Below are 12,551 nucleotides of genomic sequence, written 5' to 3' on the forward strand. Positions count from 1 at the left end.
CCCTAACCCTAACCCTAGCCTCAGCCTTAAGCCGGCCTCATGAAACATTGTCCCTCTCACTAAAATATTCGCCAAAAATACAAATTCCACCCGAATCGAATGCGGACTGCTGTGTCTCGTTCAGCCAGTACAGGACCACATGTGGGAGAAATTTCGAGTCAATCGGTCCAAAGACCTGGAAGCTATTGAAAAAATTGGCCGACGTTTTCATGAAAAAGGCCATTTTTTTCTTTAAAATATTCGCCAAAAATACAAATTCCACCGGAATCCCATAAAAACTGCTGGCCTTTCTTCCGCCAGTATGGACAACATGTGTGTGCAATTTCGAGTCAATCGGTCAAAAGACGACCGTAACCCTAACCCTAGCCTCATAACCCTAACCCTAGCCCCACAACCCTAACCCTAACCCTAGCCTCAGCCTTAAGCCGGCCTCATGAAACATTGTCCCTCTCACTAAAATATTCGCCAAAAATACAAATTCCACCCGAATCGAATGCGGACTGCTGTGTCTCGTTCAGCCAGTATAGGACCACATGTGGGAGAAATTTCGAGTCAATCGGTCCAAAGACCTGGAAGCTATTGAAAAAATCGGCCGACGTTTTCATGAAAAAGGCCATTTTTTTCTTTAAAATATTCGCCAAAAATACAAATTCCACCCGAATCGAATGCGGACTGCTGTGTCTCGTTCAGCCAGTACAGGACCACATGTGGGAGAAATTTCGAGTCAATCGGTCCAAAGACCTGGAAGCTATTGAAAAAATTGGCCGACGTTTTCATGAAAAAGGCCATTTTTTTCTTTAAAATATTCGCCAAAAATACAAATTCCACCGGAATCCCATAAAAACTGCTGGCCTTTCTTCCGCCAGTATGGACAACATGTGTGTGCAATTTCGAGTCAATCGGTCAAAAGACGACCGTAACCCTAACCCTAGCCTCATAACCCTAACCCTAGCCCCACAACCCTAACCCTAACCCTAGCCTCAGCCTTAAGCCGGCCTCATGAAACATTGTCCCTCTCACTAAAATATTCGCCAAAAATACAAATTCCACCCGAATCGAATGCGGACTGCTGTGTCTCGTTCAGCCAGTATAGGACCACATGTGGGAGAAATTTCGAGTCAATCGGTCCAAAGACCTGGAAGCTATTGAAAAAATTGGCCGACGTTTTCATGAAAAAGGCCATTTTTTTCTTTAAAATATTCGCCAAAAATACAAATTCCACCCGAATCGAATGCGGACTGCTGTGTCTCGTTCAGCCAGTACAGGACCACATGTGGGAGAAATTTCGAGTCAATCGGTCCAAAGACCTGGAAGCTATTGAAAAAATTGGCCGACGTTTTCATGAAAAAGGCCATTTTTTTCTTTAAAATATTCGCCAAAAATACAAATTCCACCGGAATCCCATAAAAACTGCTGGCCTTTCTTCCGCCAGTATGGACAACATGTGTGTGCAATTTCGAGTCAATCGGTCAAAAGACGACCGTAACCCTAACCCTAGCCTCATAACCCTAACCCTAGCCCCACAACCCTAACCCTAACCCTAGCCTCAGCCTTAAGCCGGCCTCATGAAACATTGTCCCTCTCACTAAAATATTCGCCAAAAATACAAATTCCACCCGAATCGAATGCGGACTGCTGTGTCTCGTTCAGCCAGTATAGGACCACATGTGGAAGAAATTTCGAGTCAATCGGTCCAAAGACCTGGAAGCTATTGAAAAAATTGGCCGACGTTTTCATGAAAAAGGCCATTTTTTTCTTTAAAATATTCGCCAAAAATACAAATTCCACCCGAATCGAATGCGGACTGCTGTGTCTCGTTCAGCCAGTATAGGACCACATGTGGGAGAAATTTCGAGTCAATCGGTCCAAAGACCTGGAAGCTATTGAAAAAATCGGCCGACGTTTTCATGAAAAAGGCCATTTTTTTCTTTAAAATATTCGCCAAAAATACAAATTCCACCGGAATCCCATAAAAACTGCTGGCCTTTCTTCCGCCAGTATGGACAACATGTGTGTGCAATTTCGAGTCAATCGGTCAAAAGACGACCGTAACCCTAACCCTAGCCTCATAACCCTAACCCTAGCCCCACAACCCTAACCCTAACCCTAACCCTAGCCTCAGCCTTAAGCCGGCCTCATGAAACATTGTCCCTCTCACTAAAATATTCGCCAAAAATACAAATTCCACCCGAATCGAATGCGGACTGCTGTGTCTCGTTCAGCCAGTATAGGACCACATGTGGGAGAAATTTCGAGTCAATCGGTCCAAAGACCTGGAAGCTATTGAAAAAATCGGCCGACGTTTTCATGAAAAAGGCCATTTTTTTCTTTAAAATATTCGCCAAAAATACAAATTCCACCCGAATCGAATGCGGACTGCTGTGTCTCGTTCAGCCAGTATAGGACCACATGTGGGAGAAATTTCGAGTCAATCGGTCCAAAGACCTGGAAGCTATTGAAAAAATCGGCCGACGTTTTCATGAAAAAGGCCATTTTTTTCTTTAAAATATTCGCCAAAAATACAAATTCCACCGGAATCCCATAAAAACTGCTGGCCTTTCTTCCGCCAGTATGGACAACATGTGTGTGCAATTTCGAGTCAATCGGTCAAAAGACGACCGTAACCCTAACCCTAGCCTCATAACCCTAACCCTAGCCCCACAACCCTAACCCTAACCCTAACCCTAGCCTCAGCCTTAAAGGATAAGTACCGTTTTTTACAACCTGGACCTTATTTCTGGCAAAAGATATGGTCATTTACTCACCCAGATAACTTTGGTGTCATTCGGCGTCGTTCGGACGAAATTAGATCCAGTGTAGCGGCGATATATCCATATAATGGGAGAGACGGGGCAGCGACACACAGCCTCTATATAACGCATTATCTGCCACGAAACTAGTTCATTTCATCAATATTTTGTTACGATATGCTAGCGCTATTAGCCTCTGAGTCCGGGCTCGTCCGTTATCAACATCCGGGGTCAAACTAGCAGCAGCAGCTACAGGTAAACAAGGCGCGCTGTCGCGGGTGCGCGCGCAGCTCAGAGACGACATCTTCCAGGTCAGAGGTAGTAGATCAGCCTACAGACCCCGGATGTTGACAATAGACGAGCCCGGACTCAGAGGCTAATAGCGCTAGCATTTCATAACAAAATATTGATGAAATGAACTAGTTTCGTGGCAGATAATGCGTTATATAGAGGCTGTGTGTCGATGCCCCGTTACTCCCATTATATGGATATATCGCCGCTACACTGGATCTAATTTCGTCCGAACGACGCCGAATGACACCAAAGTTATCTGGGTGAGTAAATGACCATATCTTTTGCCAGAAATAAGGTCCAGGTTGTAAAAAACGGTACTTATCCTTTAAGCCGGCCTCATGAAACATTGTCCCTCTCACTAAAATATTCGCCAAAAATACAAATTCCACCCGAATCGAATGCGGACTGCTGTGTCTCGTTCAGCCAGTATAGGACCACATGTGGGAGAAATTTCGAGTCAATCGGTCCAAAGACCTGGAAGCTATTGAAAAAATCGGCCGACGTTTTCATGAAAAAGGCCATTTTTTTCTTTAAAATATTCGCCAAAAATACAAATTCCACCCGAATCGAATGCGGACTGCTGTGTCTCGTTCAGCCAGTATAGGACCACATGTGGGAGAAATTTCGAGTCAATCGGTCCAAAGACCTGGAAGCTATTGAAAAAATCGGCCGACGTTTTCATGAAAAAGGCCATTTTTTTCTTTAAAATATTCGCCAAAAATACAAATTCCACCGGAATCCCATAAAAACTGCTGGCCTTTCTTCCGCCAGTATGGACAACATGTGTGTGCAATTTCGAGTCAATCGGTCAAAAGACGACCGTAACCCTAACCCTAGCCTCATAACCCTAACCCTAGCCCCACAACCCTAACCCTAACCCTAACCCTAGCCTCAGCCTTAAGCCGGCCTCATGAAACATTGTCCCTCTCACTAAAATATTCGCCAAAAATACAAATTCCACCCGAATCGAATGCGGACTGCTGTGTCTCGTTCAGCCAGTATAGGACCACATGTGGGAGAAATTTCGAGTCAATCGGTCCAAAGACCTGGAAGCTATTGAAAAAATTGGCCGACGTTTTCATGAAAAAGGCCATTTTTTTCTTTAAAATATTCGCCAAAAATACAAATTCCACCCGAATCGAATGCGGACTGCTGTGTCTCGTTCAGCCAGTACAGGACCACATGTGGGAGAAATTTCGAGTCAATCGGTCCAAAGACCTGGAAGCTATTGAAAAAATTGGCCGACGTTTTCATGAAAAAGGCCATTTTTTTCTTTAAAATATTCGCCAAAAATACAAATTCCACCGGAATCCCATAAAAACTGCTGGCCTTTCTTCCGCCAGTATGGACAACATGTGTGTGCAATTTCGAGTCAATCGGTCAAAAGACGACCGTAACCCTAACCCTAGCCTCATAACCCTAACCCTAGCCCCACAACCCTAACCCTAACCCTAGCCTCAGCCTTAAGCCGGCCTCATGAAACATTGTCCCTCTCACTAAAATATTCGCCAAAAATACAAATTCCACCCGAATCGAATGCGGACTGCTGTGTCTCGTTCAGCCAGTATAGGACCACATGTGGGAGAAATTTCGAGTCAATCGGTCCAAAGACCTGGAAGCTATTGAAAAAATTGGCCGACGTTTTCATGAAAAAGGCCATTTTTTTCTTTAAAATATTCGCCAAAAATACAAATTCCACCCGAATCGAATGCGGACTGCTGTGTCTCGTTCAGCCAGTACAGGACCACATGTGGGAGAAATTTCGAGTCAATCGGTCCAAAGACCTGGAAGCTATTGAAAAAATTGGCCGACGTTTTCATGAAAAAGGCCATTTTTTTCTTTAAAATATTCGCCAAAAATACAAATTCCACCGGAATCCCATAAAAACTGCTGGCCTTTCTTCCGCCAGTATGGACAACATGTGTGTGCAATTTCGAGTCAATCGGTCAAAAAGACGACCGTAACCCTAACCCTAGCCTCATAACCCTAACCCTAGCCCCACAACCCTAACCCTAACCCTAGCCTCAGCCTTAAGCCGGCCTCATGAAACATTGTCCCTCTCACTAAAATATTCGCCAAAAATACAAATTCCACCCGAATCGAATGCGGACTGCTGTGTCTCGTTCAGCCAGTATAGGACCACATGTGGAAGAAATTTCGAGTCAATCGGTCCAAAGACCTGGAAGCTATTGAAAAAATTGGCCGACGTTTTCATGAAAAAGGCCATTTTTTTCTTTAAAATATTCGCCAAAAATACAAATTCCACCCGAATCGAATGCGGACTGCTGTGTCTCGTTCAGCCAGTACAGGACCACATGTGGGAGAAATTTCGAGTCAATCGGTCCAAAGACCTGGAAGCTATTGAAAAAATTGGCCGACGTTTTCATGAAAAAGGCCATTTTTTTCTTTAAAATATTCGCCAAAAATACAAATTCCACCGGAATCCCATAAAAACTGGTGGCCTTTCTTCCGCCAGTATGGACAACATGTGTGTGCAATTTCGAGTCAATCGGTCAAAAGACGACCGTAACCCTAACCCTAGCCTCATAACCCTAACCCTAGCCCCACAACCCTAACCCTAACCCTAACCCTAGCCTCAGCCTTAAGCCGGCCTCATGAAACATTGTCCCTCTCACTAAAATATTCGCCAAAAATACAAATTCCACCCGAATCGAATGCGGACTGCTGTGTCTCGTTCAGCCAGTATAGGACGACATGTGGAAGAAATTTCGAGTCAATCGGTCCAAAGACCTGGAAGCTATTGAAAAAATTGGCCGACGTTTTCATGAAAAAGGCCATTTTTTTCTTTAAAATATTCGCCAAAAATACAAATTCCACCCGAATCGAATGCGGACTGCTGTGTCTCGTTCAGCCAGTATAGGACCACATGTGGGAGAAATTTCGAGTCAATCGGTCCAAAGACCTGGAAGCTATTGAAAAAATCGGCCGACGTTTTCATGAAAAAGGCCATTTTTTTCTTTAAAATATTCGCCAAAAATACAAATTCCACCGGAATCCCATAAAAACTGCTGGCCTTTCTTCCGCCAGTATGGACAACATGTGTGTGCAATTTCGAGTCAATCGGTCAAAAGACGACCGTAACCCTAACCCTAGCCTCATAACCCTAACCCTAGCCCCACAACCCTAACCCTAACCCTAACCCTAGCCTCAGCCTTAAGCCGGCCTCATGAAACATTGTCCCTCTCACTAAAATATTCGCCAAAAATACAAATTCCACCCGAATCGAATGCGGACTGCTGTGTCTCGTTCAGCCAGTATAGGACCACATGTGGGAGAAATTTCGAGTCAATCGGTCCAAAGACCTGGAAGCTATTGAAAAAATCGGCCGACGTTTTCATGAAAAAGGCCATTTTTTTCTTTAAAATATTCGCCAAAAATACAAATTCCACCGGAATCCCATAAAAACTGCTGGCCTTTCTTCCGCCAGTATGGACAACATGTGTGTGCAATTTCGAGTCAATCGGTCAAAAGACGACCGTAACCCTAACCCTAGCCTCATAACCCTAACCCTAGCCCCACAACCCTAACCCTAACCCTAACCCTGACCCTAGCCTCAGCCTTAAGCCGGCCTCATGAAACATTGTCCCTCTCACTAAAATATTCGCCAAAAATACAAATTCCACCCGAATCGAATGCGGACTGCTGTGTCTCGTTCAGCCAGTATAGGACCACATGTGGGAGAAATTTCGAGTCAATCGGTCCAAAGACCTGGAAGCTATTGAAAAAATTGGCAGACGTTTTCATGAAAAAGGCCATTTTTTTCTTTAAAATATTCGCCAAAAATACAAATTCCACCCGAATCGAATGCGGACTCCGGTGTCTCGTTTAGCCAGTATAGGACCACATGTGGGAGAAATTTCGAGTCAATCGGTCCAAAGACCTGGAAGCTATTGAAAAAATTGGCAGACGTTTTCATGAAAAAGGCCATTTTTTTCTTTAAAATATTCGCCAAAAATACAAATTCCACCCGAATCGAATGCGGACTGCTGTGTCTCGTTCAGCCAGTATAGGACCACATGTGGGAGAAATTTCGAGTCAATCGGTCCAAAGACCTGGAAGCTATTGAAAAAATCGGCCGACGTTTTCATGAAAAAGGCCATTTTTTTCTTTAAAATATTCTCCAAAAATACAAATTCCACGGGAATCCCATAAAAACTGCTGGCCTTTCTTCCGCCAGTATGGACAACATGTGTGTGCAATTTCGAGTCAATCGGTCAAAAGACGACCGTAACCCTAACCCTAGCCTCATAACCCTAACCCTAGCCCCACAACCCTAACCCTAACCCTAACCCTAGCCTCAGCCTTAAGCCGGCCTCATGAAACATTGTCCCTCTCACTAAAATATTCGCCAAAAATACAAATTCCACCCGAATCGAATGCGGACTGCTGTGTCTCGTTCAGCCAGTATAGGACCACATGTGGGAGAAATTTCGAGTCAATCGGTCCAAAGACCTGGAAGCTATTGAAAAAATTGGCCGACGTTTTCATGAAAAAGGCCATTTTTTTCTTTAAAATATTCGCCAAAAATACAAATTCCACCCGAATCGAATGCGGACTGCTGTGTCTCGTTCAGCCAGTACAGGACCACATGTGGGAGAAATTTCGAGTCAATCGGTCCAAAGACCTGGAAGCTATTGAAAAAATTGGCCGACGTTTTCATGAAAAAGGCCATTTTTTTCTTTAAAATATTCGCCAAAAATACAAATTCCACCGGAATCCCATAAAAACTGCTGGCCTTTCTTCCGCCAGTATGGACAACATGTGTGTGCAATTTCGAGTCAATCGGTCAAAAGACGACCGTAACCCTAACCCTAGCCTCATAACCCTAACCCTAGCCCCACAACCCTAACCCTAACCCTAGCCTCAGCCTTAAGCCGGCCTCATGAAACATTGTCCCTCTCACTAAAATATTCGCCAAAAATACAAATTCCACCCGAATCGAATGCGGACTGCTGTGTCTCGTTCAGCCAGTATAGGACCACATGTGGGAGAAATTTCGAGTCAATCGGTCCAAAGACCTGGAAGCTATTGAAAAAATCGGCCGACGTTTTCATGAAAAAGGCCATTTTTTTCTTTAAAATATTCGCCAAAAATACAAATTCCACCCGAATCGAATGCGGACTGCTGTGTCTCGTTCAGCCAGTACAGGACCACATGTGGGAGAAATTTCGAGTCAATCGGTCCAAAGACCTGGAAGCTATTGAAAAAATTGGCCGACGTTTTCATGAAAAAGGCCACTTTTTTTCTTTAAAATATTCGCCAAAAATACAAATTCCACCGGAATCCCATAAAAACTGCTGGCCTTTCTTCCGCCAGTATGGACAACATGTGTGTGCAATTTCGAGTCAATCGGTCAAAAGACGACCGTAACCCTAACCCTAGCCTCATAACCCTAACCCTAGCCCCACAACCCTAACCCTAACCCTAACCCTAGCCTCAGCCTTAAGCCGGCCTCATGAAACATTGTCCCTCTCACTAAAATATTCGCCAAAAATACAAATTCCACCCGAATCGAATGCGGACTGCTGTGTCTCGTTCAGCCAGTACAGGACCACATGTGGGAGAAATTTCGAGTCAATCGGTCCAAAGACCTGGAAGCTATTGAAAAAATTGGCCGACGTTTTCATGAAAAAGGCCATTTTTTTCTTTAAAATATTCGCCAAAAATACAAATTCCACCGGAATCCCATAAAAACTGCTGGCCTTTCTTCCGCCAGTATGGACAACATGTGTGTGCAATTTCGAGTCAATCGGTCAAAAGACGACCGTAACCCTAACCCTAGCCTCATAACCCTAACCCTAGCCCCACAACCCTAACCCTAACCCTAGCCTCAGCCTTAAGCCGGCCTCATGAAACATTGTCCCTCTCACTAAAATATTCGCCAAAAATACAAATTCCACCCGAATCGAATGCGGACTGCTGTGTCTCGTTCAGCCAGTATAGGACCACATGTGGGAGAAATTTCGAGTCAATCGGTCCAAAGACCTGGAAGCTATTGAAAAAATTGGCCGACGTTTTCATGAAAAAGGCCATTTTTTTCTTTAAAATATTCGCCAAAAATACAAATTCCACCCGAATCGAATGCGGACTGCTGTGTCTCGTTCAGCCAGTACAGGACCACATGTGGGAGAAATTTCGAGTCAATCGGTCCAAAGACCTGGAAGCTATTGAAAAAATTGGCCGACGTTTTCATGAAAAAGGCCATTTTTTTCTTTAAAATATTCGCCAAAAATACAAATTCCACCGGAATCCCATAAAAACTGCTGGCCTTTCTTCCGCCAGTATGGACAACATGTGTGTGCAATTTCGAGTCAATCGGTCAAAAGACGACCGTAACCCTAACCCTAGCCTCATAACCCTAACCCTAGCCCCACAACCCTAACCCTAACCCTAACCCTAGCCTCAGCCTTAAGCCGGCCTCATGAAACATTGTCCCTCTCACTAAAATATTCGCCAAAAATACAAATTCCACCCGAATCGAATGCGGACTGCTGTGTCTCGTTCAGCCAGTACAGGACCACATGTGGGAGAAATTTCGAGTCAATCGGTCCAAAGACCTGGAAGCTATTGAAAAAATTGGCCGACGTTTTCATGAAAAAGGCCATTTTTTTCTTTAAAATATTCGCCAAAAATACAAATTCCACCGGAATCCCATAAAAACTGCTGGCCTTTCTTCCGCCAGTATGGACAACATGTGTGTGCAATTTCGAGTCAATCGGTCAAAAGACGACCGTAACCCTAACCCTAGCCTCATAACCCTAACCCTAGCCCCACAACCCTAACCCTAACCCTAACCCTAGCCTCAGCCTTAAGCCGGCCTCATGAAACATTGTCCCTCTCACTAAAATATTCGCCAAAAATACAAATTCCACCCGAATCGAATGCGGACTGCTGTGTCTCGTTCAGCCAGTACAGGACCACATGTGGGAGAAATTTCGAGTCAATCGGTCCAAAGACCTGGAAGCTATTGAAAAAATTGGCCGACGTTTTCATGAAAAAGGCCATTTTTTTCTTTAAAATATTCGCCAAAAATACAAATTCCACCGGAATCCCATAAAAACTGCTGGCCTTTCTTCCGCCAGTATGGACAACATGTGTGTGCAATTTCGAGTCAATCGGTCAAAAGACGACCGTAACCCTAACCCTAGCCTCATAACCCTAACCCTAGCCCCACAACCCTAACCCTAACCCTAGCCTCAGCCTTAAGCCGGCCTCATGAAACATTGTCCCTCTCACTAAAATATTCGCCAAAAATACAAATTCCACCCGAATCGAATGCGGACTGCTGTGTCTCGTTCAGCCAGTATAGGACCACATGTGGGAGAAATTTCGAGTCAATCGGTCCAAAGACCTGGAAGCTATTGAAAAAATTGGCCGACGTTTTCATGAAAAAGGCCATTTTTTTCTTTAAAATATTCGCCAAAAATACAAATTCCACCCGAATCGAATGCGGACTGCTGTGTCTCGTTCAGCCAGTACAGGACCACATGTGGGAGAAATTTCGAGTCAATCGGTCCAAAGACCTGGAAGCTATTGAAAAAATTGGCCGACGTTTTCATGAAAAAGGCCATTTTTTTCTTTAAAATATTCGCCAAAAATACAAATTCCACCGGAATCCCATAAAAACTGCTGGCCTTTCTTCCGCCAGTATGGACAACATGTGTGTGCAATTTCGAGTCAATCGGTCAAAAGACGACCGTAACCCTAACCCTAGCCTCATAACCCTAACCCTAGCCCCAGAACCCTAACCCTAACCCTAGCCTCAGCCTTAAGCCGGCCTCATGAAACATTGTCCCTCTCACTAAAATATTCGCCAAAAATACAAATTCCACCCGAATCGAATGCGGACTGCTGTGTCTCGTTCAGCCAGTACAGGACCACATGTGGGAGAAATTTCGAGTCAATCGGTCCAAAGACCTGGAAGCTATTGAAAAAATTGGCCGACGTTTTCATGAAAAAGGCCATTTTTTTCTTTAAAATATTCGCCAAAAATACAAATTCCACCGGAATCCCATAAAAACTGCTGGCCTTTCTTCCGCCAGTATGGACAACATGTGTGTGCAATTTCGAGTCAATCGGTCAAAAGACGACCGTAACCCTAACCCTAGCCTCATAACCCTAACCCTAGCCCCACAACCCTAACCCTAACCCTAGCCTCAGCCTTAAGCCGGCCTCATGAAACATTGTCCCTCTCACTAAAATATTCGCCAAAAATACAAATTCCACCCGAATCGAATGCGGACTGCTGTGTCTCGTTCAGCCAGTATAGGACCACATGTGGGAGAAATTTCGAGTCAATCGGTCCAAAGACCTGGAAGCTATTGAAAAAATTGGCCGACGTTTTCATGAAAAAGGCCATTTTTTTCTTTAAAATATTCGCCAAAAATACAAATTCCACCCGAATCGAATGCGGACTGCTGTGTCTCGTTCAGCCAGTACAGGACCACATGTGGGAGAAATTTCGAGTCAATCGGTCCAAAGACCTGGAAGCTATTGAAAAAATTGGCCGACGTTTTCATGAAAAAGGCCATTTTTTTCTTTAAAATATTCGCCAAAAATACAAATTCCACCGGAATCCCATAAAAACTGCTGGCCTTTCTTCCGCCAGTATGGACAACATGTGTGTGCAATTTCGAGTCAATCGGTCAAAAGACGACCGTAACCCTAACCCTAGCCTCATAACCCTAACCCTAGCCCCACAACCCTAACCCTAACCCTAGCCTCAGCCTTAAGCCGGCCTCATGAAACATTGTCCCTCTCACTAAAATATTCGCCAAAAATACAAATTCCACCCGAATCGAATGCGGACTGCTGTGTCTCGTTCAGCCAGTATAGGACCACATGTGGGAGAAATTTCGAGTCAATCGGTCCAAAGACCTGGAAGCTATTGAAAAAATTGGCCGACGTTTTCATGAAAAAGGCCATTTTTTTCTTTAAAATATTCGCCAAAAATACAAATTCCACCCGAATCGAATGCGGACTGCTGTGTCTCGTTCAGCCAGTACAGGACCACATGTGGGAGAAATTTCGAGTCAATCGGTCCAAAGACCTGGAAGCTATTGAAAAAATTGGCCGACGTTTTCATGAAAAAGGCCATTTTTTTCTTTAAAATATTCGCCAAAAATACAAATTCCACCGGAATCCCATAAAAACTGCTGGCCTTTCTTCCGCCAGTATGGACAACATGTGTGTGCAATTTCGAGTCAATCGGTCAAAAGACGACCGTAACCCTAACCCTAGCCTCATAACCCTAACCCTAGCCCCACAACCCTAACCCTAACCCTAACCCTAGCCTCAGCCTTAAGCCGGCCTCATGAAACATTGTCCCTCTCACTAAAATATTCGCCAAAAATACAAATTCCACCCGAATCGAATGCGGACTGCTGTGTCTCGTTCAGCCAGTACAGGACCACATGTGGGAGAAATTTCGAGTCAATCGGTCCAAAGACCTGGAAGCTATTGAAAAAATTGGCCGACGTTTTCATG

The sequence above is a fragment of the Pagrus pagrus genome, assembly GCF_965226575.1.
Source record: "Pagrus pagrus genome assembly, chromosome: 14".
Classification (NCBI taxonomy): domain Eukaryota; kingdom Metazoa; phylum Chordata; class Actinopteri; order Spariformes; family Sparidae; genus Pagrus; species Pagrus pagrus.